General features: G+C 46.5%; 1 non-coding gene across 1 annotated transcript; it reads right to left on the reverse strand.

Annotated features, from left to right (window-relative positions):
• Positions 1-23,039: 23,039 nt before the first annotated feature.
• LOC121577479 lies at positions 23,040-23,093 on the reverse strand. The gene has a single exon (XR_006002630.1). It is a non-coding gene; the product is annotated as a U7 small nuclear RNA (small nuclear RNA).
• Positions 23,094-27,939: the final 4,846 nt, after the last annotated feature.

A 27,939-nucleotide genomic window follows, 5' to 3' on the forward strand; every position in this document is an offset into this window, starting at 1 on the left:
AAGAGGCCCCAGGAGGAGAGACACCTTTGATAAATGAGGCCCCAGGAGGAGAGACACCTTTGATAAATGAGGCCCCAGGAGAGACACGTTTGATAAATGAGGCCCCAGGAGGAGAGACACCTTTGATAAATTAGGCCCCAGGAGAGACACCTTTGATAAATGAGGCCCCAGGAGGAGAGACACCTTTGATAAATGAGGCCCCAGGAGAGACACCTTTGATAATTAAGGCCCCAGGAGAGACACCTTTGATAAATTAGGCCCCAGGAGGAGAGACACCTTTGATAAATGAGGCCCCAGGAGAAACCTATGATAAATGAGGCCCCAGGAGAGACACCTTTGATAAATGAGGCCCCAGGAGAGACACCTTTGATAAATGAGGCACCAGGAGAGACACCTTTGATAAATGAGGCCCCAGGAAAGACACCTTTGATAAATGAGATCCCAGGAGAGACACCTTTGATAAATGAGACCTCAGGAGGAGAGACACCTTTGATAAATGAGGCCCCAGGAGAGACAACTTTGATAAATGAGGCCCCAGGAGGAGAGACAGCTTTGATAAATGAGGCCCCAGGAGAAACCTATGATAAATGAGGCCCCAGGAGAGACACCTTTGATAAATGAGGCCCCAGGAGAGACACCTTTGATAAATGAGGCCCCAGGAGGAGAGGCACCTTTGATAAATGAGGCTCCAGGAGAGACACCTTTGATAAATGAGGCCCCAGGAGAGACACCTTTGATAAATGAAGTCCCAGGAGGAGCGACACCTTTGATAAATGAGGCCCCAGGAGAGACACCTTTGATAAATGAGATCCCAGGAGAAACCTTTGATAAATGAGGCCCCAGGAGGAGAGAGACACCTTTGATAAATGAGGCCCCAGGAGGAGAGACACCTTTGATAAATGAGGCCCCAGGAGAGACACCTTTGATCAATGAGGCCCCAGGAGGAGAGACACCTTTGATAAATGAGGCCCCAGTAGGAGAGACACCTTTGATAAATGAGGTCCCAGGAGAGACACCTTTGATAAATGAGGCCCCAGGAGGAGAGACACCTTTGATAAATTAGGCCCCAGGAGAGACACCTTTGATAAATGAGGCCCCAGGAGGAGAGACACCTTTGATAAATTAGGCCCCAGGAGGAGAGACACCTTTGATAAATGAGGCCCCAGGAGGAGAGACACCTTTGATAAATGAGGCCCCAGGAGAGACACCTTTGATCAATGAGGCCCAAGGAGAGACACCTTTGATAAATGAGGCCCCAAGAGGAGAGACACCTTTGATAAATGAGGCCCCAGGAGGAGAGACACCTTTGATAAATTAGGCCCCAGGAGAGACACCTTTGATAAATGAGGCCCCAGGAGAGACACCTTTGATAAATGAGGCCCCAGGAGGAGAGACACCTTTTGATAAATGAGGCCCCAGGAGAAACCTATGATAAATGAGGCCCCAGGAGAGACACCTTTGATAAATGAGGCCCCAGGAGAGACACCTTTGATAAATGAGGCACCAGGAGAGACACCTTTGATAAATGAGGCCCCAGAAGAGACACATTTGATAAATGAGATCCCAGGAGAGACACCTTTGATAAATGAGGCCCCAGGAGGAGAGACACCTTTGATAAATGAGGCCCCAGGAGAGACAACTTTGATAAATGAGGCCCCAGGAGGAGAGACAGCTTTGATAAATGAGGCCCCAGGAGAAACCTATGATAAATGAGGCCCCAGGAGAGACACCTTTGATAAATGAGGCCCCAGGAGAGTAACCTTTGATAAATGAGGCCCCAGAGGAGAGGCACCTTTGATAAATGAGGCTCCAGGAGAGACACCTTTGATAAATGAGGCCCCAGGAGAGACACCTTTGATAAATGAGGTCCCAGGAGGAGCGACACCTTTGATAAATGAGGCCCCAGGAGAGACACCTTTGATAATTAAGGCCCCAGGAGAGACACCTTTGATAAATTAGGCCCCAGGAGAGACACCTTTGATAAATGAGGCCCCAGGAGGAGAGACACCTTTGATAAATGAGGCCCCAGTAGAGACACCTTTGATAAATGAGGCCCCAGGAGAGACACCTTTGATAAATGAGGCCCCAGGAGAGACACCTTTGATAAATTAGGCCCCAGGAGGAGAGACACCTTTGATAAATGAGGCCCCCAGGAGGAGAGACACCTTTGATAAATGAGGCCCCAGGAGAGACACCTTTGATCAATGAGGCCCAAGGAGAGACACCTTTGATAAATGAGGCCCCAAGAGGAGAGACACCTTTGATAAATGAGGCCCCAGGAGGAGAGACACCTTTGATAAATTAGGCCCCAGGAGAGACACCTTTGATAAATGAGGCCCCAGGAGAGACACCTTTGATAAATGAGGCCCCAGGAGGAGAGACACCTTTGATAAATGAGGCCCCAGGAGAAACCTATGATAAATGAGGCCCCAGGAGAGACACCTTTGATAAATGAGGCCCCAGGAGAGACACCTTTGATAAATGAGGCACCAGGAGAGACACCTTTGATAAATGAGGCCCCAGGAGAGACACATTTGATAAATGAGATCCCAGGAGAGACACCTTTGATAAATGAGGCCCCAGGAGAAACCTATGATAAATGAGGCCCCAGGAGAGACACCTTTGATAAATGAGGCCCCAGGAGAGACACCTTTGATAAATGAGGCCCCAGGAGGAGAGGCACCTTTGATAAATGAGGCTCCAGGAGAGACACCTTTGATAAATGAGGCCCCAGGAGAGACACCTTTGATAAATGAAGTCCCAGGAGGAGCGACACCTTTGATAAATGAGGCCCCAGGAGAGACACCTTTGATAAATGAGATCCCAGGAGAAACCTTTGATAAATGAGGCCCCAGGAGGAGAGACACCTTTGATAAATGAGGACCCAGGAGGAGAGAGACACCTTTGATAAATGAGGCCCCAGGAGAGACACCTTTGATCAATGAGGCCCCAGGAGGAGAGACACCTTTGATAAATGAGGCCCCAGTAGGAGAGACACCTTTGATAAATGAGGTCCCAGGAGAGACACCTTTGATAAATGAGGCCCCAGTAGGAGAGACACCTTTGATAAATTAGGCCCCAGGAGAGACACCTTTGATAAATGAGGCCCCAGGAGGAGAGACACCTTTGATAAATGAGGCCCCAGGAGAGACACCTTTGATAAATTAGGCCCCCAGGAGGAGAGACACCTTTGATAAATGAGGCCCCAGGAGGAGAGAGACACCTTTGATAAATGAGGCCCCAGGAGAGACACCTTTGATCAATGAGGCCCAAGGAGAGACACCTTTGATAAATGAGGCCCCAAGAGGAGAGACACCTTTGATAAATGAGGCCCCAGGAGGAGAGACACCTTTGATAAATTAGGCCCCAGGAGAGACACCTTTGATAAATGAGGCCCCAGGAGAGACACCTTTGATAAATGAGGCCCCAGGAGGAGAGACACCTTTGATAAATGAGGCCCCAGGAGAAACCTATGATAAATGAGGCCCCAGGAGAGACACCTTTGATAAATGAGGCCCCAGGAGAGACACCTTTGATAAATGAGGCACCAGGAGAGACACCTTTGATAAATGAGGCCCCAGGAGAGACACATTTGATAAATGAGATCCCAGGAGAGACACCTTTGATAAATGAGGCCCCAGGAGGAGAGACACCTTTGATAAATGAGGCCCCAGGAGAGACAACTTTGATAAATGAGGCCCCAGGAGGAGAGACAGCTTTGATAAATGAGGCCCCAGGAGAAACCTATGATAAATGAGGCCCCAGGAGAGACACCTTTGATAAATGAGGCCCCAGGAGAGTAACCTTTGATAAATGAGGCCCCAGAGGAGAGGCACCTTTGATAAATGAGGCCCCAGGAGAAACCTATGATAAATGAGGCCCCAGGAGAGACACCTTTGATAAATGAGGCCCCAGGAGAGTAACCTTTGATAAATGAGGCCCCAGAGGAGAGGCACCTTTGATAAATGAGGCTCCAGGAGAGACACCTTTGATAAATGAGGCCCCAGGAGAGACACCTTTGATAAATGAGGTCCCAGGAGGAGCGACACCTTTGATAAATGAGGCCCCAGGAGAGACACCTTTGATAATTAAGGCCCCAGGAGAGACACCTTTGATAAATTAGGCCCCAGGAGGAGAGACACCTTTGATAAATGAGGCCCCAGGAGGAGAGACACCTTTGATAAATTAGGCCCCAGGAGAGACACCTTTGATAAATGAGGCCCCAGGAGAGACACCTTTGATAAATGAAGTCCCAGGAGGAGCGACACCTTTGATAAATGAGGCCCCAGGAGAGACACCTTTGATAAATGAGATCCCAGGAGAAACCTTTGATAAATGAGGCCCCAGGAGGAGAGACACCTTTGATAAATGAGGACCCAGGAGGAGAGACACCTTTGATAAATGAGGCCCCAGGAGAGACACCTTTGATCAATGAGGCCCCAGGAGGAGAGACACCTTTGATAAATGAGGCCCCAGTAGGAGAGACACCTTTGATAAATGAGGTCCCAGGAGAGACACCTTTGATAAATGAGGCCCCAGGAGGAGAGACACCTTTGATAAATTAGGCCCCAGGAGAGACACCTTTGATAAATGAGGCCCCAGGAGGAGAGACACCTTTGATAAATGAGGCCCCAGGAGAGACACCTTTGATAAATTAGGCCCCAGGAGGAGAGACACCTTTGATAAATGAGGCCCCAGGAGGAGAGACACCTTTGATAAATGAGGCCCCAGGAGAGACACCTTTGATCAATGAGGCCCAAGGAGAGACACCTTTGATAAATGAGGCCCCAAGAGGAGAGACACCTTTGATAAATGGAGGCCCCAGGAGGAGAGACACCTTTGATAAATTAGGCCCCAGGAGAGACACCTTTGATAAACGAGGCCCCAGGAGAGACACCTTTGATAAATGAGGCCCCAGGAGGAGAGACACCTTTGATAAATGAGGCCCCAGGAGAAACCTATGATAAATGAGGCCCCAGGAGAGACACCTTTGATAAATGAGGCCCCAGGAGAGACACCTTTGATAAATGAGGCACCAGGGAGAGACACCTTTGATAAATGAGGCCCCAGGAGAGACACATTTGATAAATGAGATCCCAGGAGAGACACCTTTGATAAATGAGGCCCCAGGAGGAGAGACACCTTTGATAAATGAGGCCCCAGGAGAGACAACTTTGATAAATGAGGCCCCAGGAGGGAGAGACAGCTTTGATAAATGAGGCCCCAGGAGAAACCTATGATAAATGAGGCCCCAGGAGAGACACCTTTGATAAATGAGGCCCCAGGAGAGTAACCTTTGATAAATGAGGCCCCAGAGGAGAGGCACCTTTGATAAATGAGGCCCCAGGAGAAACCTATGATAAATGAGGCCCCAGGAGAGACACCTTTGATAAATGAGGCCCCAGGAGAGTAACCTTTGATAAATGAGGCCCCAGAGGAGAGGCACCTTTGATAAATGAGGCTCCAGGAGAGACACCTTTGATAAATGAGGCCCCAGGAGAGACACCTTTGATAAATGAGGTCCCAGGAGGAGCGACACCTTTGATAAATGAGGCCCCAGGAGAGACACCTTTGATAATTAAGGCCCCAGGAGAGACACCTTTGATAAATTAGGCCCCAGGAGGAGAGACACCTTTGATAAATGAGGCCCCAGGAGGAGAGACACCTTTGATAAATGAGGCCCCAGGAGAGACACCTTTGATAAATGAGGCCCCAGGAGAGACACCTTTGATAAATGAGGCCCCAGGAGAGACACCTTTGATAAATGAGGCCCCAAGAGGAGAGACACCTTTGATAAATGAGGCCCCAGGAGGAGAGACACCTTTGATAAATTAGGCCCCAGAGAGACACCTTTGATAAATGAGGCCCCAGGAGAGACACCTTTGATAAATGAGGCCCCAGGAGGTGAGACACCTTTGATAAATGAGGCCCCAGGAGAAACCTATGATAAATGAGGCCCCAGGAGAGACACCTTTGATAAATGAGGCCCCAGGAGAGACACCTTTGATAAATGAGGCACCAGGAGAGACACCTTTGATAAATGAGGCCCCAGGAGAGACACATTTGATAAATGAGATCCCAGGAGAGACACCTTTGATAAATGAGGCCCCAGGAGGAGAGACACCTTTGATAAATGAGGCCCCAGGAGAGACAACTTTGATAAATGAGGCCCCAGGAGGAGAGACAGCTTTGATAAATGAGGCCCCAGGAGAAACCTATGATAAATGAGGCCCCAGGAGAGACACCTTTGATAAATGAGGCCCCAGGAGAGACACCTTTGATAAATGAGGCCCCAGAGGAGAGGCACCTTTGATAAATGAGGCTCCAGGAGAGACACCTTTGATAAATGAGGCCCCAGGAGAGACACCTTTGATAAATGAGGTCCCAGGAGGAGCGACACCTTTGATAAATGAGGCCCCAGGAGAGACACCTTTGATAATTAAGGCCCCAGGAGAGACACCTTTGATAAATTAGGCCCCAGGAGGAGAGACACCTTTGATAAATGAGGCCCCAGGAGGAGAGACACCTTTGATAAATGAGGCCCCAGGAGAGACACCTTTGATAAAAGAGGCCCCAGGAGGAGAGACACCTTTGATAAATGAGGCCCCAGGAGGAGAGACACCTTTGATAAATGAGGCCCCAGGAGAGACACGTTTGATAAATGAGGCCCCAGGAGGAGAGACACCTTTGATAAATTAGGCCCCAGGAGAGACACCTTTGATAAATGAGGCCCCAGGAGGAGAGACACCTTTGATAAATGAGGCCCCAGGAGAGACACCTTTGATAATTAAGGCCCCAGGAGAGACACCTTTGATAAATTAGGCCCCAGGGAGGAGAGACACCTTTGATAAATGAGGCCCCAGGAGAAACCTATGATAAATGAGGCCCCAGGAGAGACACCTTTGATAAATGAGGCCCCAGGAGAGACACCTTTGATTAATGAGGCACCAGGAGAGACACCTTTGATAAATGAGGCCCCAGGAAAGACACCTTTGATAAATGAGATCCCAGGAGAGACACCTTTGATAAATGAGACCTCAGGAGGAGAGACACCTTTGATAAATGAGGCCCCAGGAGAGACAACTTTGATAAATGAGGCCCCAGGAGGAGAGACAGCTTTGATAAATGAGGCCCCAGGAGAAACCTATGATAAATGAGGCCCCAGGAGAGACACCTTTGATAAATGAGGCCCCAGGAGAGACACCTTTGATAAATGAGGCCCCAGGAGGAGAGGCACCTTTGATAAATGAGGCTCCAGGAGAGACACCTTTGATAAATGAGGCCCCAGGAGAGACACCTTTGATAAATGAAGTCCCAGGAGGAGCGACACCTTTGATAAATGAGGCCCCAGGAGAGACACCTTTGATAAATGAGATCCCAGGAGAAACCTTTGATAAATGAGGCCCCAGGAGGAGAGACACCTTTGATAAATGAGGCCCCAGGAGGAGAGACACCTTTGATAAATGAGGCCCCAGGAGAGACACCTTTGATCAATGAGGCCCCAGGAGGAGAGACACCTTTGATAAATGAGGCCCCAGTAGGAGAGACACCTTTGATAAATGAGGTCCCAGGAGAGACACCTTTGATAAATGAGGCCCCAGGAGGAGAGACACCTTTGATAAATTAGGCCCCAGGAGAGACACCTTTGATAAATGAGGCCCCAGGAGGAGAGACACCTTTGATAAATGAGGCCCCAGGAGAGACACCTTTGATAATTAAGGCCCCAGGAGAGACACCTTTGATAAATTAGGCCCCAGGAGGAGAGACACCTTTGATAAATGAGGCCCCAGGAGGAGAGACACCTTTGATAAATGAGGCCCCAGGAGAGACACCTTTGATAAATGAGGCCCCAGGAGAGACACCTTTGATAAATGAGGCCCCAGGAGTAGAGACACCTTTGATAAATGAGGCCCCAGGAGGAGAGACACCTTTGATAAATTAGGCCCCAGGAGAGACACCTTTGATAAATGAGGCCACAGGAGAGACACCTTTGATTAATGAGGGCCCAGGAGAGACACCTTTGATAAATGAGGCCCCAGGAGGAGAGACACCTTTGATAAATGAGGCCCCAGGAGAAACCTATGATAAATGAGGCCCCAGGAGAGACACCTTTGATAAATGAGGCCCCAGGAGAGACACCTTTGATAAATGAGGCCCCAGGAGAGACACCTTTGACAAATGAGGCCCCAGGAGAGACACCTTTGATAAATGAGATCCCAGGAGAGACACCTTTGATAAATGAGGCCCCAGGAGGAGAGACACCTTTGATAAATGAGGACCCAGGAGAGACACCTTTGATAAATGAGGCCCCAGGAGGAGAGGCACCTTTGATAAATGAGGCTCCAGGAGAGACACCTTTGATAAATGAGGCCCCAGGAGAGACACCTTTGATAAATGAAGTCCCAGGAGGAGCGACACCTTTGATAAATGAGGCCCCAGGAGAGACACCTTTGATAAATGAGATCCCAGGAGAAACCTTTGATAAATGAGGCCCCAGGAGGAGAGACACCTTTGATAAATGAGGCCCCAGGAGGAGAGACACCTTTGATAAATGAGGCCCCAGGAGAGACACCTTTGATCAATGAGGCCCCAGGAGGAGAGAGACACCTTTGATAAATGAGGCCCCAGTAGGAGAGACACCTTTGATAAATGAGGTCCCAGGAGAGACACCTTTGATAAATGAGGCCCCAGGAGGAGAGACACCTTTGATAAATTAGGCCCCAGGAGAGACACCTTTGATAAATGAGGCCCCAGGAGGAGAGACACCTTTGATAAATGAGGCCCCAGGAGAGACACCTTTGATAAATTAGGCCCCAGGAGGAGAGACACCTTTGATAAATGAGGCCCCAGGAGGGAGAGACACCTTTGATAAATGAGGCCCCAGGAGAGACACCTTTGATCAATGAGGCCCAAGGAGAGACACCTTTGATAAATGAGGCCCCAAGAGGAGAGACACCTTTGATAAATGAGGCCCCAGGAGGAGAGACACCTTTGATAAATTAGGCCCCAGGAGAGACACCTTTGATAAATGAGGCCCCAGGAGAGACACCTTTGATAAATGAGGCCCCAGGAGGAGAGACACCTTTGATAAATGAGGCCCCAGGAGAAACCTATGATAAATGAGGCCCCAGGAGAGACACCTTTGATAAATGAGGCCCCAGGAGAGACACCTTTGATAAATGAGGCACCAGGAGAGACACCTTTGATAAATGAGGCCCCAGGAGAGACACATTTGATAAATGAGATCCCAGGAGAGACACCTTTGATAAATGAGGCCCCAGGAGGAGAGACACCTTTGATAAATGAGGCCCCAGGAGAGACAACTTTGATAAATGAGGCCCCAGGAGGAGAGACAGCTTTGATAAATGAGGCCCCAGGAGAAACCTATGATAAATGAGGCCCCAGGAGAGACACCTTTGATAAATGAGGCCCCAGGAGAGACACCTTTGATAAATGAGGCCCCAGAGGAGAGGCACCTTTGATAAATGAGGCTCCAGGAGAGACACCTTTGATAAATGAGGCCCCAGGAGAGACACCTTTGATAAATGAGGTCCCAGGAGGAGCGACACCTTTGATAAATGAGGCCCCAGGAGAGACACCTTTGATAATTAAGGCCCCAGGAGAGACACCTTTGATAAATTAGGCCCCAGGAGGAGAGACACCTTTGATAAATGAGGCCCCAGGAGGAGAGACACCTTTGATAAATGAGGCCCCAGGAGAGACACCTTTGATAAATGAGGCCCCAGGAGAGACACCTTTGATAAATGAGGCCCCAGGAGAGAAACCTTTGATAAATTAGGCCCCAGGAGGAGAGACACCTTTGATAAATGAGGCCCCAGGAGGAGAGACACCTTTGATAAATGAGGCCCCAGGAGAGACACCTTTGATCAATGAGGCCCAAGGAGAGACACCTTTGATAAATGAGGCCCCAAGAGGAGAGACACCTTTGATAAATGAGGCCCCAGGAGGAGAGACACCTTTGATAAATTAGGCCCCAGGAGAGACACCTTTGATAAATGAGGCCCCAGGAGAGACACCTTTGATAAATGAGGCCCCAGGAGGAGAGACACCTTTGATAAATGAGGCCCCAGGAGAAACCTATGATAAATGAGCCCCTAGGAGAGACACCTTTGATAAATGAGGCCCCAGGAGAGACACCTTTGATAAATGAGGCACCAGGAGAGACACCTTTGATAAATGAGGCCCCAGGAGAGACACATTTGATAAATGAGATCCCAGGAGAGACACCTTTGATAAATGAGGCCCCAGGAGGAGAGACACCTTTGATAAATGAGGCCCCAGGAGAGACAACTTTGATAAATGAGGCCCCAGGAGGAGAGACAGCTTTGATAAATGAGGCCTCAGGAGAAACCTATGTTAAATGAGGCCCCAGGAGAGACACCTTTGATAAATGAGGCCCCAGGAGAGACACCTTTGATAAATGAGGCCCCAGAGGAGAGGCACCTTTGATAAATGAGGCTCCAGGAGAGACACCTTTGATAAATGAGGCCCCAGGAGAGACACCTTTGATAAATGAGGTCCCAGGAGGAGCGACACCTTTGATAAATGAGGCCCCAGGAGAGACACCTTTGATAATTAAGGCCCCAGGAGAGACACCTTTGATAAATTAGGCCCCAGGAGGAGAGACACCTTTGATAAATGAGGCCCCAGGAGGAGAGACACCTTTGATAAATGAGGCCCCAGGAGAGACACCTTTGATAAAAGAGGCCCCAGGAGGAGAGACACCTTTGATAAATGAGGCCCCAGGAGGAGAGACACCTTTGATAAATGAGGCCCCAGGAGAGACACGTTTGATAAATGAGGCCCCAGGAGGAGAGACACCTTTGATAAATTAGGCCCCAGGAGAGACACCTTTGATAAATGAGGCCCCAGGAGGAGAGACACCTTTGATAAATGAGGCCCCAGGAGAGACACCTTTGATAATTAAGGCCCCAGGAGAGACACCTTTGTTAAATTAGGCCCCAGGAGGAGAGACACCTTTGATAAATGAGGCCCCAGGAGAAACCTATGATAAATGAGGCCCCAGGAGAGACACCTTTGATAAATGAGGCCCCAGGAGAGAAACCTTTGATAAATGAGGCACCAGGAGAGACACCTTTGATAAATGAGGCCCCAGGAAAGACACCTTTGATAAATGAGATCCCAGGAGAGACACCTTTGATAAATGAGACCTCAGGAGGAGAGACACCTTTGATAAATGAGGCCCCAGGAGAGACAACTTTGATAAATGAGGCCCCAGGAGGAGAGACAGCTTTGATAAATGAGGCCCCAGGAGAAACCTATGATAAATGAGGCCCCAGGAGAGACACCTTTGATAAATGAGGCCCCAGGAGAGACACCTTTGATAAATGAGGCCCCAGGAGGAGAGGCACCTTTGATAAATGAGGCTCCAGGAGAGACACCTTTGATAAATGAGGCCCCAGGAGAGACACCTTTGATAAATGAAGTCCCAGGAGGAGCAACACCTTTGATAAATGAGGCCCCAGGAGAGACACCTTTGATAAATGAGATCCCAGGAGAAACCTTTGATAAATGAGGCCCCAGGAGGAGAGACACCTTTGATAAATGAGGCCCCAGGAGGAGAGACACCTTTGATAAATGAGGCCCCAGGAGAGACACCTTTGATCAATGAGGCCCCAGGAGGAGAGACACCTTTGATAAATGAGGCCCCAGTAGGAGAGACACCTTTGATAAATGAGGTCCCAGGAGAGACACCTTTGATAAATGAGGCCCCAGGAGGAGAGACACCTTTGATAAATTAGGCCCCAGGAGAGACACCTTTGATAAATGAGGCCCCAGGAGGAGAGACACCTTTGATAAATGAGGCCCCAGGAGAGACACCTTTGATAATTAAGGCCCCAGGAGAGACACCTTTGATAAATTAGGCCCCAGGAGGAGAGACACCTTTGATAAATGAGGCCCCAGGAGGAGAGACACCTTTGATAAATGAGGCCCCAGGAGAGACACCTTTGATCAATGAGGCCCAAGGAGAGACACCTTTGATAAATGAGGCCCCAAGAGGAGAGACACCTTTGATAAATGAGGCCCCAGGAGGAGAGACACCTTTGATAAATTAGGCCCCAGGAGAGACACCTTTGATAAATGAGGCCCCAGGAGAGACACCTTTGATAAATGAGGCCCCAGGAGGAGAGACACCTTTGATAAATGAGGCCCCAGGAGAAACCTATGATAAATGAGGCCCCAGGAGAGACACCTTTGATAAATGAGGCCCCAGGAGAGACACCTTTGATAAATGAGGCACCAGGAGAGACACCTTTGATAAATGAGGCCCCAGGAGAGACACATTTGATAAATGAGATCCCAGGAGAGACACCTTTGATAAATGAGGCCCCAGGAGGAGAGACACCTTTGATAAATGAGGCCCCAGGAGAGACAACTTTGATAAATGAGGCCCCAGGAGGAGAGACAGCTTTGATAAATGAGGCCCCAGGAGAAACCTATGATAAATGAGGCCCCAGGAGAGACACCTTTGATAAATGAGGCCCCAGGAGAGACACCTTTGATAAATGAGGCCCCAGAGGAGAGGCACCTTTGATAAATGAGGCTCCAGGAGAGACACCTTTGATAAATGAGGCCCCAGGAGAGACACCTTTGATAAATGAGGTCCCAGGAGGAGCGACACCTTTGATAAATGAGGCCCCAGGAGAGACACCTTTGATAATTAAGGCCCCAGGAGAGACACCTTTGATAAATTAGGCCCCAGGAGGAGAGACACCTTTGATAAATGAGGCCCCCAGGAGGAGAGACACCTTTGATAAATGAGGCCCCAGGAGAGACACCTTTGATAAATGAGGCCCCAGGAGAGACACCTTTGATAAATGAGGCCCCAGGAGAGAAACCTTTGATAAATTAGGCCCCAGGAGGAGAGACACCTTTGATAAATGAGGCCCCAGGAGGAGAGACACCTTTGATAAATGAGGCCCCAGGAGAGACACCTTTGATCAATGAGGCCCAAGGAGAGACACCTTTGATAAATGAGGCCCCAAGAGGAGAGACACCTTTGATAAATGAGGCCCCAGGAGGAGAGACACCTTTGATAAATTAGGCCCCAGGAGAGACACCTTTGATAAATGAGGCCCCAGGAGAGACACCTTTGATAAATGAGGCCCCAGGAGGAGAGACACCTTTGATAAATGAGGCCCCAGGAGAAACCTATGATAAATGAGCCCTAGGAGAGACACCTTTGATAAATGAGGCCCCAGGAGAGACACCTTTGATAAATGAGGCACCAGGAGAGACACCTTTGATAAATGAGGCCCCAGGAGAGACACATTTGATAAATGAGATCCCAGGAGAGACACCTTTGATAAATGAGGCCCCAGGAGGAGAGAGACACCTTTGATAAATGAGGCCCCAGGAGAGACAACTTTGATAAATGAGGCCCCAGGAGGAGAGACAGCTTTGATAAATGAGGCCTCAGGAGAAACCTATGTTAAATGAGGCCCCAGGAGAGACACCTTTGATAAATGAGGCCCCAGGAGAGACACCTTTGATAAATGAGTTCCCAGAGGAGAGGCACCTTTGATAAATGAGGCTCCAGGAGAGACACCTTTGATAAATGAGGCCCCAGGAGAGACACCTTTGATAAATGAGGTCCCAGGAGGAGCGACACCTTTGATAAATGAGGCCCCAGGAGAGACACCTTTGATAATTAAGGCCCCAGGAGAGACACCTTTGATAAATTAGGCCCCAGGAGGAGAGACACCTTTGATAAATGAGGCCCCAGGAGGAGAGACACCTTTGATAAATGAGGCCCCAGGAGAGACACCTTTGATAAAAGAGGCCCCAGGAGGAGAGACACCTTTGATAAATGAGGCCCCAGGAGGAGAGACACCTTTGATAAATGAGGCCCCAGGAGAGACACGTTTGATAAATGAGGCCCCAGGAGGAGAGACACCTTTGATAAATTAGGCCCCAGGAGAGACACCTTTGATAAATGAGGCCCCAGGAGGAGAGACACCTTTGATAAATGAGGCCCCAGGAGAGACACCTTTGATAATTAAGGCCCCAGGAGAGACACCTTTGTTAAATTAGGCCCCAGGAGGAGAGACACCTTTGATAAATGAGGCCCCAGGAGAAACCTATGATAAATGAGGCCCCAGGAGAGACACCTTTGATAAATGAGGCCCCAGGAGAGACACCTTTGATAAATGAGGCACCAGGGAGAGACACCTTTGATAAATGAGGCCCCAGGAAAGACACCTTTGATAAATGAGATCCCAGGAGAGACACCTTTGATAAATGAGACCTCAGGAGGAGAGACACCTTTGATAAATGAGGCCCCAGGAGAGACAACTTTGATAAATGAGGCCCCAGGAGGAGAGACAGCTTTGATAAATGAGGCCCCAGGAGAAACCTATGATAAATGAGGCCCCAGGAGAGACACCTTTGATAAATGAGGCCCCAGGAGAGACACCTTTGATAAATGAGGCCCCAGGAGGAGAGGCACCTTTGATAAATGAGGCTCCAGGAGAGACACCTTTGATAAATGAGGCCCCAGGAGAGACACCTTTGATAAATGAAGTCCCAGGAGGAGCAACACCTTTGATAAATGAGGCCCCAGGAGAGACACCTTTGATAAATGAGATCCCAGGAGAAACCTTTGATAAATGAGGCCCCAGGAGGAGAGACACCTTTGATAAATGAGGCCCCAGGAGGAGAGACACCTTTGATAAATGAGGCCCCAGGAGAGACACCTTTGATCAATGAGGCCCCAGGAGGAGAGACACCTTTGATAAATGAGGCCCCAGTAGGAGAGACACCTTTGATAAATGAGGTCCCAGGAGAGACACCTTTGATAAATGAGGCCCCAGGAGGAGAGACACCTTTGATAAATTAGGCCCCAGGAGAGACACCTTTGATAAATGAGGCCCCAGGAGGAGAGACACCTTTGATAAATGAGGCCCCAGGAGAGACACCTTTGATAATTAAGGCCCCAGGAGAGACACCTTTGATAAATTAGGCCCCAGGAGGAGAGACACCTTTGATAAATGAGGCCCCAGGAGGAGAGACACCTTTGATAAATGAGGCCCCAGGAGAGACACCTTTGATAAATGAGGCCCCAGGAGAGACACCTTTGATAAATGAGGTCCCAGGAGTAGAGACACCTTTGATAAATGAGGCCCCAGGAGGAGAGACACCTTTGATAAATTAGGCCCCAGGAGAGACACCTTTGATAAATGAGGCCACAGGAGAGACACCTTTGATAAATGAGGGCCCAGGAGAGACACCTTTGATAAATGAGGCCCCAGGAGGAGAGACACCTTTGATAAATGAGGCCCCAGGAGAAACCTATGATAAATGAGGCCCCAGGAGAGACACCTTTGATAAATGAGGCCCCAGGAGAGACACCTTTGATAAATGAGGCCCCAGGAGAGACACCTTTGACAAATGAGGCCCCAGGAGAGACACCTTTGATAAATGAGATCCCAGGAGAGACACCTTTGATAAATGAGGCCCCAGGAGGAGAGACACCTTTGATAAATGAGGCCCCAGGAGAGACACCTTTGATAAATGAGGCCCCAGGAGAGACACCTTTGATAAATGAGGCCCCAGGAGGAGAGACACCTTTGATAAATGAGGCCCCAGGAGGAGAGACACCTTTGATACATTAGGCCCCAGGAGAGACACCTTTGATAAATGAGGCCCCAGGAGAGACACCTTTGATAAATGAGGCCCCAGGAGAGACACCTTTGATAAATGAGGCCCCAGGAGGAGAGACACCTTTGATAAATGAGGTCCCAGGAGAAACACCTTTGATAAATGAGCCCCCGGGAGAGACACCTTTGATAAATGAGGCCCCCAGAGACACCTTTGATAAATGAGGCCCCAGGAGGAGAGACACCTTTGATAAATGAGGCCCCAGGAGAAACCTATGATAAATGAGGCCCCAGGAGATACACCTTTGATAAATGAGGCCCCAGGAGATACACCTTTGATAAATGAGGCCCCAGGAGAGACACCTTTGATAAATGAGGCCCCAGGAGGAGAGACACCTTTGATAAATGAGGCTCTAGGAGAGACACATTTGATAAATGAGGCCCCAGGAGAGACACCTTTTATAAATGAGGCCCCAGGAGAGACACCTTTGATAAATGAGGCCCCAGGAGAGACACCTTTTATAAATGAGGCCCCAGGAGAGACACCTTTGATAAATGAGGCCCCAGGAGTAGAGACACCTTTGGTAAATGAGGCTCCAGGAGAGACACCTTTGATAAATGATGCCCCAGGAGAGACACCTTTTATAAATGAGGCCCCAGTTGAGACACCTTTGATAAATGAGGCCCCAGGAGAGACACCTTTGATAAATGAGGCCCCAGGAGAGACACCTTTGATAAATGAAGCCCCAGGAGGAGAGACAGCTTTGATAAATGAGAGCCCAGGAGAAACCTATGATAAATGAGGCCCCAGGAGAGACACCTTTGATAAATGAGGCCCCAGGAGAGACACCTTTGATAAAAGAGGCCCCAGGAGAGACACCTTTGATAAATGAGGCCCCAGGAGAGACACCTTTGATAAAAGAGATCCCAGGAGAGACACCTTTGATAAATGAGGCCCAGGAGGAGAGACACCTTTGATAAATGAGGCCCCAGGAGAGACACCTTTGATAAATGAGGCCCCAGGAGCGACACCTTTGATAAATGAGGCCCCAGGAGGAGAGACACCTTTGATAAATGAAGCCCCAGGAGGAGAGACACCTTTGATAAATGAGGCCCCAGGAGAGACACCTTTGATAAATGAGGCCCCAGGGGGAGAGACATCTTTGATAAAATCGGCCCCAGGAGAGAAACCTTTGATAAAATCGGCCCCAGGAGAGAAATCTTTGATAAATTAGGCCCCAGGAGAGACACCGTTGATAAATGAGGCCCCAGGAGAGACACATTTGATAAATGAGGCCCCAGGAGAGACACCTTTGATAAATGAGGCCCCAGGAGAGACACCTTTGATAAATGATGCCCCAGGAGAGACACCTTTGATAAATGAGGCCCCAGGAGGAGAGACACCTTTGATAAATTAGGCCCCAGGAGAGACACCTTTGATAAATGAGGCCCCAGGAGAGACACCTTTGATAAATGAGGCCCCAGGAGGAGAGACACCTTTGATAAATGAGGCCCCAAGATGAGAGACACCTTTGATAAATGAGGCCCCATGATAGACACCTTTGATAAATGAGGCCCCAGGAGAGACACCTTTGATAAATGAGGCCCCAGGATGAGAGACACCTTTGATAAATGAGGCCCCATGATAGACACCTTTGATAAATGAGGCCCCAGGAGAGACACCTTTGATAAATGAGGCCCCAGGAGGAGAGACACCTTTGATAAATGAGGCCCCAGGAGGAGAGACACCTTTGATAAATGAGGCTCCAGGAGAGACACCTTTGATAAATGAGGCCCCAGGAGGAGAGACACCTTTGATAAATGAGGCCCCAGGAGAAACCTATGATAAATGAGGCCCCAGGAGAGACACCTTTGATAAATGAGGCCCCAGGAGAGACACCTTTGATAAATGAGGCCCCAGGAGTAGAGACACCTTTGATAAATGAGGCCCCAGGAGAGACACCTTTGATAAATGAGGCCCCAGGAGAGACACCTTTTATAAATGAGGCCCCAGTTGAGACACCTTTGATAAATGAGGCCCCAGGAGAGACACCTTTGATAAATTAGGCCCCAGGAGAGACATCTTTGATAAATTAGGCCCCATGAGAGACACCTTTGATAAATGAGGCCCCATGAGAGACACCTTTGATAAATGAGGCCCCAGGAGAGACACTTTTGATAAATGAGGCCCCAGGAGGAGAGACACCTTTGATAAATGAGGCCCCAGGAGAGACACCTTTTATAAATGAGGCCCCAGAAGAGACACCTTTGATAAATGAGGCCCCAGGAGAGACACCTTTGATAAATGAGGCTCCAGTAGAGACACCTTTGATAAATGAGGCCCCAGGAGGAGAGACACCTTTGATAAATGAGGCCCCAGAAGAAACCTATGATAAATGATGCCCCTGGAGAGACACCTTTGATAAATGAGGCCCCAGGAGAGACACCTTTGATAAATGAGGCCCCAGGAGAGACACCTTTGATAAATGAGGCCCCAGGAGTAGAGACACCTTTGATAAATGAGGCCCCAGGAGAGACACCTTTGATAAATGAGGCCCCAGGAGAGACACCTTTTATAAATGAGGCCCCAGTTGAGACACCTTTGATAAATGAGGCCCCAGGAGAGACACCTTTGATAAATGAGGCCCCAGGAGAGAAACCTTTGATAAATTAGGCCCCATGAGAGACACCTTTGATAAATGAGGCCCCAGGAGAGACACCTTTGATAAATGAGGCCCCAGGAGAGACACTTTTGATAAATGAGGCCCCAGGAGGAGAGACACCTTTGATAAATGAGGCCCCAGGAGAGACACCTTTTATAAATGAGGCCCCAGGAGAGACACCTTTGATAAATGAGGCCCCAGGAGAGACACCTTTGATAAATGAGGCCCCAGGAGTGAAACCTTTGATAAATTAGGCCCCATGAGAGACACCTTTGATAAATGAGGCCCCAGGAGAGACACCTTTGATAAATGAGGCCCCAGGAGAGACACCTTTGATAAATGAGGTCCCAGGAGGAGTGACACCTTTGATAAATGAGGCCCCAGGAGAGACACCTTTGATAAATGAGATCCCAGGAGAAATCTTTGATAAATGAGGCCCCAGGAGAGACACCTTTGATAAATGAGGCCCCAGGAGGAGAGACACCTTTGATAAATGAGGCCCCAGGAGAGACACCTTTGATAAATGAGGCCCCAGGAGGAGAGACACCTTTGATAAATGAGGCCCCAGGAGAGACACCTTTTATAAATGAGGCCACAGGAGGAGAGACACCTTTGATAAATTAGGCCCCAGGAGAGAAACCTTTGATAAATTAGGCCCCAGCAGAGAAACCTTTGATAAATTAGCCCACAGGAGAGACACCTTTGATAAATGAGGCCCCAGGAGAGACACCTTTGATAAATGAGGCCCCAGGAGAGACACCTTTGATAAATGAGGCCCCATGAGAGAAACCTTTGATAAATTAGGCCCCAGGAGAGACACCTTTGATAAATGAGGCCCCAGGAGAGACACCTTTGATAAATGAGGCCCCAGGAGGAGAGACATCTTTGATAAATGAGGCCCCAGGAGAGACACATCTTTTTTTTCTATGTATTTTGGATTATTTGTTAATGACAGAGACATGGTTATTTAATTATTTCCTTTTAAAGGCCTGTGGCTTTCACTAAGTGAGTACCTAGGCGAATGCCATCATTAAAAGTCAACTCTATGACACTACATATATCTTAAGGCCTTAATTTGATGGCCTAAATGCAGTGTACTTTGACGCAGTGTGCCGATGCCTGCACCACTTGACCAGAAGCATGCGATCAATTACGTCCAAAGCTTAGTTTCCACCTGATTGGTTTGGAACGCTCTGCACACAGACGCAATATTTGGTGTGTCGCAATGTTGTTTTTCATCCCAAAGGGGCGGCTCCTTTACCACCTGAAAATTGAGACACACCATATCATTCCTTCCGCAGCTGTGGGGGCAGTGTGGTCGCTTGGTTCCTTGATCTGCTCTATAGGCTATATAGGTAGCCTATTTTGCATTGATAACCAAATATAATCTCAGCGACTGTTCAAACAGTAAATCAAACAACAAGAATCCACCTAAAAAGGTATTTTGTTTAGAAGTAGTAACTAGTGATTACAGGCTATTGTGAAATGGTACAACCTGTTGTAGTCAACTAGCAAGGCAAGTGCATTTTATGTGACCAAAACATGATGTTATTTTTTTAGCTGATATGGGAATGAATACACAAGCAGCATATCAAACTGGTATAATGTTTTAGGTTCACCGGTAAGTATAACTATATTTGCCAGGGCATATTTTCTTATTAGAAATCGGACTATTTCTCATGGAGATGAAAAGGCTAGCTAGCCACTACTAGCAAGGGATGGCGACTCTTTATTGATTTCACAAAATTAAATGACAAAAAAAAAAAAAACATTGCTTCGCCCCCTTGTGAATGGAAATGGGACCGAGTGCGGATATCATGTTACCAAAAGGTGTCCGCTACGCCAACAATCCAAATACCCCCACGAGCACGTAGATCAGTGAAGCTAAGGCACTGCATCGCAGTGCTAGCTGTGCCACTAGAGATCCTGGTTTGAATACAGGCTCTGTCGTAGCCGGCCGCGATCGGGAGACCCATGGGGTGGCGCACAATTGGCCCAGCGTCGTCCAGGGTATGGGAGGGAATGGCCGGCAGGGATGTAGCTCAGTTGGTAGAGCATGGTGTTTGCAACGCCAGGGTTGTGGGTTTGTTTCCCACGGGGGGCCAGTATGAATTTTTTTTATAATAATAATAATAATAATGCATGCACTCACTAACTATAAGTCGCTCTGGATAAGAGCGTCTGCTAAATGCACTATGCTTTGCCATATAAATTACAAATGGTCAAGTCATGACCATGTCAACATACTTTTTCATAGGTTCACCTTACTTGGCTCCAAGCATACAATGTTAGTTGAGACAAATGGAGCCATAAAGGTCAGCATGATATCCATTAACATTCAACAGTCCAGGAGGGCTGAGAACACCTGTTGGACATGACCATATTATTATTCATCGAGAGCATCTAGACTACAGGACACCTGCTCCATTGCTACTCAAATGAGAAAACTGAGTTGATAAAAGACACCCGCTGCCTTTAAATTATGCACAGTGTTTCAACGTTATATAATTGGCAGATCACTGAACAGGTAATCAACATCCCCATTGTGTCATTTTTGAAACACCAACTAGGGCTACTTTGTGGAGCACAGACCACTCAGACAGCTACGAAGGGTATGATTAGCAACTTAACCATTATCGTGCTATACCCACATGAAAAAAATACTATAGTATACTTAAGAAATAACGCCAAAGGGGGTGTGGTACATGGCCAATATACCACGGCTAAGGGCTGTTGTTATGCACAACGCAACGTGGAGTGCCTGAATACAGCCCTTAGCCGTGGTATATTGGCCATATATCACAAACCCCAGAGGTGCCTTATTGTTATTACAAACTGGTTACCAACCTAATTAGAACAGTAAAAACAAACGTTTTGTCATACCCGTGTCAGCCAATCAGCATTCAGGGCTTGAACCACCCAGTTTATAATATGGTATAAATAATAATAGCAATACTATATGTACAGTTGAAGTCGGAAGTTTACATACGCCTTAGCCAAATGCATTTAAACTCAGTTTTTCAAAATTCCTGACATTTAATCCTCGTACAAATTCCCTGTCTTAGGTCAGTTAGGATCACCACTTTATTTTAAGAATGTGAAATGTCAGAATAATAGTAGAGAGAATGATTTATTTCAGCTTTTATTTCTTTCATCACATTCCCAGTGGGTCAAAAGTTTACATACACTCAATTCGTATTTGGTAGCATTGCCTTTAAATTGTTTAACTTGGGTCAAACATTTTGGGTAGCTTCCCACAATAAGCTGGGTGAATTTTGACCCATTCCTCCTGACAGAGCTGGTGTAACTGAGTCAGGTTTGTAGGCCTCCTTGCTGGCACACGCTTTTCAGTTCTGCCCACACATTTTCTATAGGATTGAGGTCAGGGCTTTGTGATGGCCACTCCAATACCTTGACTTTGTTGTCCTTAAGCCATTTTGCCACAACGTTGAAGTATGCTTGGGTCATTGTCCATTTGGAAGACCCATTTGCGACCAAGCTTTAACTTCCTGACTGATGTCTTGAGATGTTGCTTCAATATATCCACATAATTTTCCTTCCTCATGATGCCATCTATTTTGTGAAGTGCACCAGTCCCTCCTGCAGCAAAGCACCCCACAGCATGATGCTGCCACCCCGTGCTTCACGGTTGGGATGGTGTTCTTCGGCTTGCAAGCACCCCCCTTTTCCTCCAAACATACCGATGGTCATTATGGCCAAACAGTTCTATTTTTGTTTCATCAGACCAGAGGACATTTCTCAAAAAAGTATGATATTTGTCCCCATGCTGCAGTTGCAAACCATAGTCTGGCTTTTTTATGGCGGTTTTGGAGCAGTGGTTTCTTCCTCGCTGAGCGGCCTTTCAGGTTATGTCGATATAGGACTTGTTTTACTGTGGATATAGACACTTTTGTACCTGTTTCCTACAGCATCTTCACAAGGTCCTTTGCTGTTGTTCTGGGATTGATTTGCACTTTTCGCACCAAAGTACGTTCATCTCTAGGAGACAGAATGTGTCTCCTTCCTGAGCGGTATGATGGCTGCGTGGTCCCATGGTGTTTATACTTGTGTACTATTGTTTGTACAGGTGAACGTGGTACCTTCAGGCGTTTGGAAATTGCTCCCAAGGATGAACCAGACTTGTGGCGGTCTACAATTTTCTTTCTGAGGTCTTGGCAGATTTTTTGGGATTTTCCCATGATGTCAAGCAAAGAGGCACTGAGTTTGAAGGTAGGCCTTGAAATAAATCCACAGGTACACCTCCAATTGACTCAAATTATGTCAATTAGCCTATCAGAAGCTTCTAAAGCCATGACATCATTTTCTGGAATTTTCCAAGCTGTTTAAAGGCACAGTCAACTTAGTGTATGTAAACTTCTGACCCACTGGAATTGTGATACAGTGAATTATAAATGAAATAATCTGTCTGTAAACAATTGTTGGAAAAATTACTCGTGTCATGTACAAAGTAGATGTCCTAACCGACTTGCCAAAACTATAGTTTGTTAACAAGAAATTTGTGGCGTGGTTGAAAAACCAGTTTTAATGACTCCAACTTAAGTGTATGTAAACTTTCGACTTCAACTGTGTATATTATAGTATTCACTGAAGTGTACTTGCTGACTTTTCTGTATTTAATGTAGTATGTTTGCAGACATGACTGTTGTATACTGTAGTATTTACAGTTTACTGTAGTGAAATAGTGTTTTTGTTCTATTTTCTTTGACATAAAAGGTTGGGCTTTCTCTTTAAGGAAACCTGCCAGACAAATGCAAAAAGAGCACCTTTTCTATAACCTGTAGGTGGGTTGGAGGTTGAACAGACTACATTTGTGTTTATAAAAAATAAGTGTTATAACCTTTGGAGAACACAATATATGGTTTAGAATTGGGATGTAGGTTTCTCACTCATGGGTGGCGCACATTGGGATATGGGGGAGGTGAATGGGTGGGCTATACGTAAATTAAGAACTGTAGTATTACTACATTGTAAACCCCAAGGCATTTTTAACTCAAATACTTCTAGTAAGTTGAACTCAAAGTCAATGGAAAGTCTTTATTACTTAAAATGTTTATGTGGTACTGACTCAAAACTAAATGAGAAGTCACACCAACTAAAATGTTTTAAGAAATGATAAAAATTAACTTTTTTCCCAGCATGCTCTACTTCCGGTAGATTTTAAAACTAATTTTCTAACAAATACAGCCATGGGTGGTAATAATAATAATAATAATAATAATAATAATAATAATAATAATAATAATAATAATAATAATAATAATAATATGCCATTTAGCAGACGCTTTTATCCAAAGCAACTTACAGTCATGCGTGTTTGGGTGGTCCCGGGGATCGAACCGGGGATGGTAACTCTATAATTCATTTGAATAGGCAAGGCACACTGGGATATTATATTGAATGCATGGCTTAATGGGGGCGGTACTCAAAAATGTAAAGCTGATATAACTCAAATCTGGACCCCCTACAGCAGGAATTCCCAAACCTGGTCCTCGGGACCCCAAGGGGTGCACATTTAGGTTTTTGCCCTAGCACTACACAGCTGATCCAAATAATAAATTAATCATCAAGCTGTATAGTGTTAGGGCAAAAACCAAAACATGCATCCCTTGGGGTCCCGAGGACCGAGTTTGGGAAACCCTGAATGTAAAGATTATCTACACACAAAAAGCTAATTTCTCTAAAATATTGTGCAGAAATTTGTTTACATCCCTGTTAGTGAGCATTTCTCCTTTGCCAAGATAATCCATCCACCTGACAGGTGTGGCATATCAAGAAGCTGATTAAACAGCATGATCATTACACAGGTGAACCTTGTGCTGGGGACAATAAAAGGGCACTCTAAAATGTGCATTTTTGTCACACAACACAATGCCACAAATGTATTTTGAGGCAGTGTTCATTTCTCTACCATAAGCTTCCTCCAATGATGTTTTAGAGAATTTAGCAGTAAGTCTAACCGGCCTAAACCACAGACCACGTGTCACCACGCCAGCCCTCCACATCTGGCTTCTTCACCTGGGGGATCGTCTGAGACCAGCCACCTGCCATCAAAAGGAACATAAAATTCGACATACCAATTAGGATCTGGCTAAAAAAAATACTTGAATCAGTTATAGAACCCATTGCCCTTTATGGTTGTGAGGTCTGTGTCCCCTCACCAACCAATAATTCACAAAATGGGACAAACCAAATTGAGACTATGCATGCAGAATTCTGCAAAAATATCCTCCCGGTATAACGTAAAACACCAAATAATGCATGCAGAGCAGAATTAGGCAGATACCCGCTAATTATCAAAATCCATAAGAGCCGTTAAATTCTACAACCACCTAAAATGAAGCGATTCCCAAACCTTCCATAACAAAGCCATCACCTACAGAGAGATGAAACTGGAGAAGAGTCCCATAAGCAAGCTGGTCTTGGGGCTCTGGTCACAAACACAAACAGACCCCACAGAGCCCCATGACAGCAACACAATTAGACCTAACCAAATCATGAGAAAACAAAAAGATAATTATTTGACACATTGGAAAGAATTAACAATAAAACAGCACAAACTAGAATGCTATTTGGCCCTAAACAGAGTACACAGTGGCAGAATACCTGATCACTGTGACTGACCCAAACTTAAGGAAAGCTTTGACAATGTACAGACTCAGTGAGCATAGCCTTGCTATTGAGAAAGGCCGCCGTAGGCAGACCTGGCTCTCAAGAGAAGACAGGCTATGTGCACACTGCCCACAAAATGAGGTGGAAACTGAGCTGCACTTCCTAACCTCCTGACAAATGTATGACCATAGAGACACATATTTGCCTCAGATTACACAGACCCACAAAGAATTTGAAAAATAATCAAATTTTGATAAACTCCCATATCTATTGGGTGAAATACCACAGTGTGCAATCACAGCAGCAAGATTTGTGACCTGTTGTAACGTGTACGCTTGGAGTCGGGACGCAAGTACATGGAGTGAATTCAATAATAAATTAAACAAAACAAGAAACAAGACATGAAACACAGGAACAGAATCAATAACGCCTAGGGAAGGAACCAAAGAGAGTGACATATATAGGGGAGGACCTCGAGCGCCGGAGAGGGAGTATACGTGACACCTGTTGCCACAAGAAAAGGGCAACCAGTGAAGAACAAACACCATTGTAAATACAACCCATATTTATGTTTATTTATTTTCCCTTTTGTACTTTAACTATTTGCACATCATTACAACACTGTATATAGACATATATAGAGAGCGACAGAGAGAGAAAGAGAGATGGTATTTTTGTATATGGATCCCCATTAGTTTCTTCCAAGGCAGCAGCTACTCTTCCTGGGGTCCAAACAAATTAAGGCTCTTACATCAAAAGTATTCATCCCCCTTGGCATTTTTCCTATTTTGTTGCATTACAACCTGTAATTTAAATGGATTTTTATTTGGATTTCATGTAATGGACATACACAAAATAGTCCAAATTGGTGAAGTGAAATGAAAAAAATTACTTGTTTCAAACAATTCTGAAAAAATAAATACAGGAAAAGTGGTGCTATGAAGCCCCTAAATAAGATCTGGTGCAACCAGTTACCTTCAGAAGTCACATAATTAGTTAAATAAAGTCCACCTGTGTCAATCTAAGTGTCACATGATCTGTCACATTATTTCAGTATATATACACCTGTTCTGAAAGTCCCCAGAGTCTGCAACACCACTAAGCAAGGGGCACCACCAAGCAAGTGGCACCATGAAGAACAAAGAGCTCTCCAAACAGGTCAGGGACAAAGTTGTGGAGAGGTACAGATCCGGGTTGGGTTATAGAAAAATATCTGAAACTTTGAACATCCCACGGAGCACCATTAAATCCATTATTAAAGAATGGAAAGAATATGGCACCACAACAAACCTGCCAAGAGAGGGCCGCCCACCAAAACTCACAGACCAGGCAAGGAGGGCATTAATCAGAGAGGCAACAAAGAGACCAAAGATAACCCTGAAGGAGCTGCAAAGCTCCACAGCGGAGATTGGAGTATCTGTCCATAGGACCACTTTAAGCCGTACACTCCACAGAGCTGGGCTTTACGGAAGAGTGGCCAGAAAAAAAGCCATTGCTTAAAGAAAAAAATAAGCAAACACCAAAAGGCATGTGGGAGACTCACCAAACAGATGGAAGAAGGTACTCTGGTCAGATGAGACTAAAATTGAGCTTTTTGGACATCAAGGAAAACGCTATGTCTGGCGCAAACCCAACACCTCTCATCACCTCTCATCACCCCGAGAACACCATCCCCACAGTGAAGCATGGTGGTGGCAGCATTATGCTGTGGGGATGTTTTCATCGGCAGGGACTGGGAAACTGGTCAGAATTGAAAGAATGATGAATGGCGCTAAATACAGGGAAATTCTTGAGGGAAACCTGTTTCAGTCGTCCAGAGATTTGAGACTGGGACGGAGGTTCACCTTCCAGCAGGACAATGACCCTAAGCATACTGCTAAAGCAACACTTGAGTGTTTTAAGGGGAAACATTTAAATATCTTGGAATGGCCTAGTCAAAGCCCAGACCTCAATTGAGAATCTGTGGTATGACTTAAAGATTGCTGTACACCAGCGGAACCCATCCATCTTGAAGAAGCTGGAGCAGTTTTGCCTTGAAGAATGGGCAAAAATCCCGTGGCTAGATGTGCCAAGCTTATAGAGACATACCCCAAGAGACTTGCAGCTGTAATTGCTGCAAAAGGTGGCTCTACAAAGTGTTGACTTTGGGGGGTGAATAGTTATGCACGCTCAAGTTTTCAGTTTTTTTGTCTTATTTCTTGTTTGTTTCACAAGAAAAAATATTTTGCATCTTCAAAGTGGTAGGCATGTTGTGTAAATCAAATGATACAAACCCCCAAAAAATCCATTTTAATTCCAGGTTGTAAGGCAACAAAATTGGAAAAATGCCAAGGTGGGGTGAATACTTTCGCAAGCCACTGTAAAAAAAAAAAGATAAAACAGTACATCATATAACATTATTACACCACTACATATCTACAATACAAAATGTATAATACCACCATACAACAATATTACAATGTACGTGTGTGTAGAGTGCGTGTGCCAGCATGTGTGTGCGTATGCATGTGTCTGTACCTGTGTGTGTATCTCTTCACAGTCCCCGCTGTTCCATAAGGTGCATTATTATCTGTTTTTTAAAATCTGATTCTACTGGAATCAGTTACCTGATGTGGCATCAGTTACCTGATGTGGAATAGAGTTCCATGTAGTCATGGCTATATGTAGTCCTGTGCACCTCCCATGGTCTGTTGTTGACTTGGGGATTGTGAAGAGACCTCTGGTGGCATGTCTTGTGGGGTATGCATGGGTGAGAGAGCGAGACAGAGAGAGGGAGGTAGAGAGAGCGAGACAGAGAGAGAGAGAGAGAGAGAGAGAGAGAGAGAGAGGGTGAACCCCAGCATCCAACAGGTGGGAAGAGTCATTCCAATTGAACAGAGCCAGGGACTCAGTGTCAATATGAGCTTAAAGGCGACTCGGCAAGGGATTGTGTGTGTGTGTGTGTGCGTGCACATGCGTGTGTGTGCGCGTTTGCATTTTTATGTCTGCATATGTGTGTTTGTGTG

Source organism: Coregonus clupeaformis, unplaced genomic scaffold (assembly GCF_020615455.1).
Source record: "Coregonus clupeaformis isolate EN_2021a unplaced genomic scaffold, ASM2061545v1 scaf2041, whole genome shotgun sequence".
NCBI lineage: Eukaryota > Metazoa > Chordata > Actinopteri > Salmoniformes > Salmonidae > Coregonus > Coregonus clupeaformis.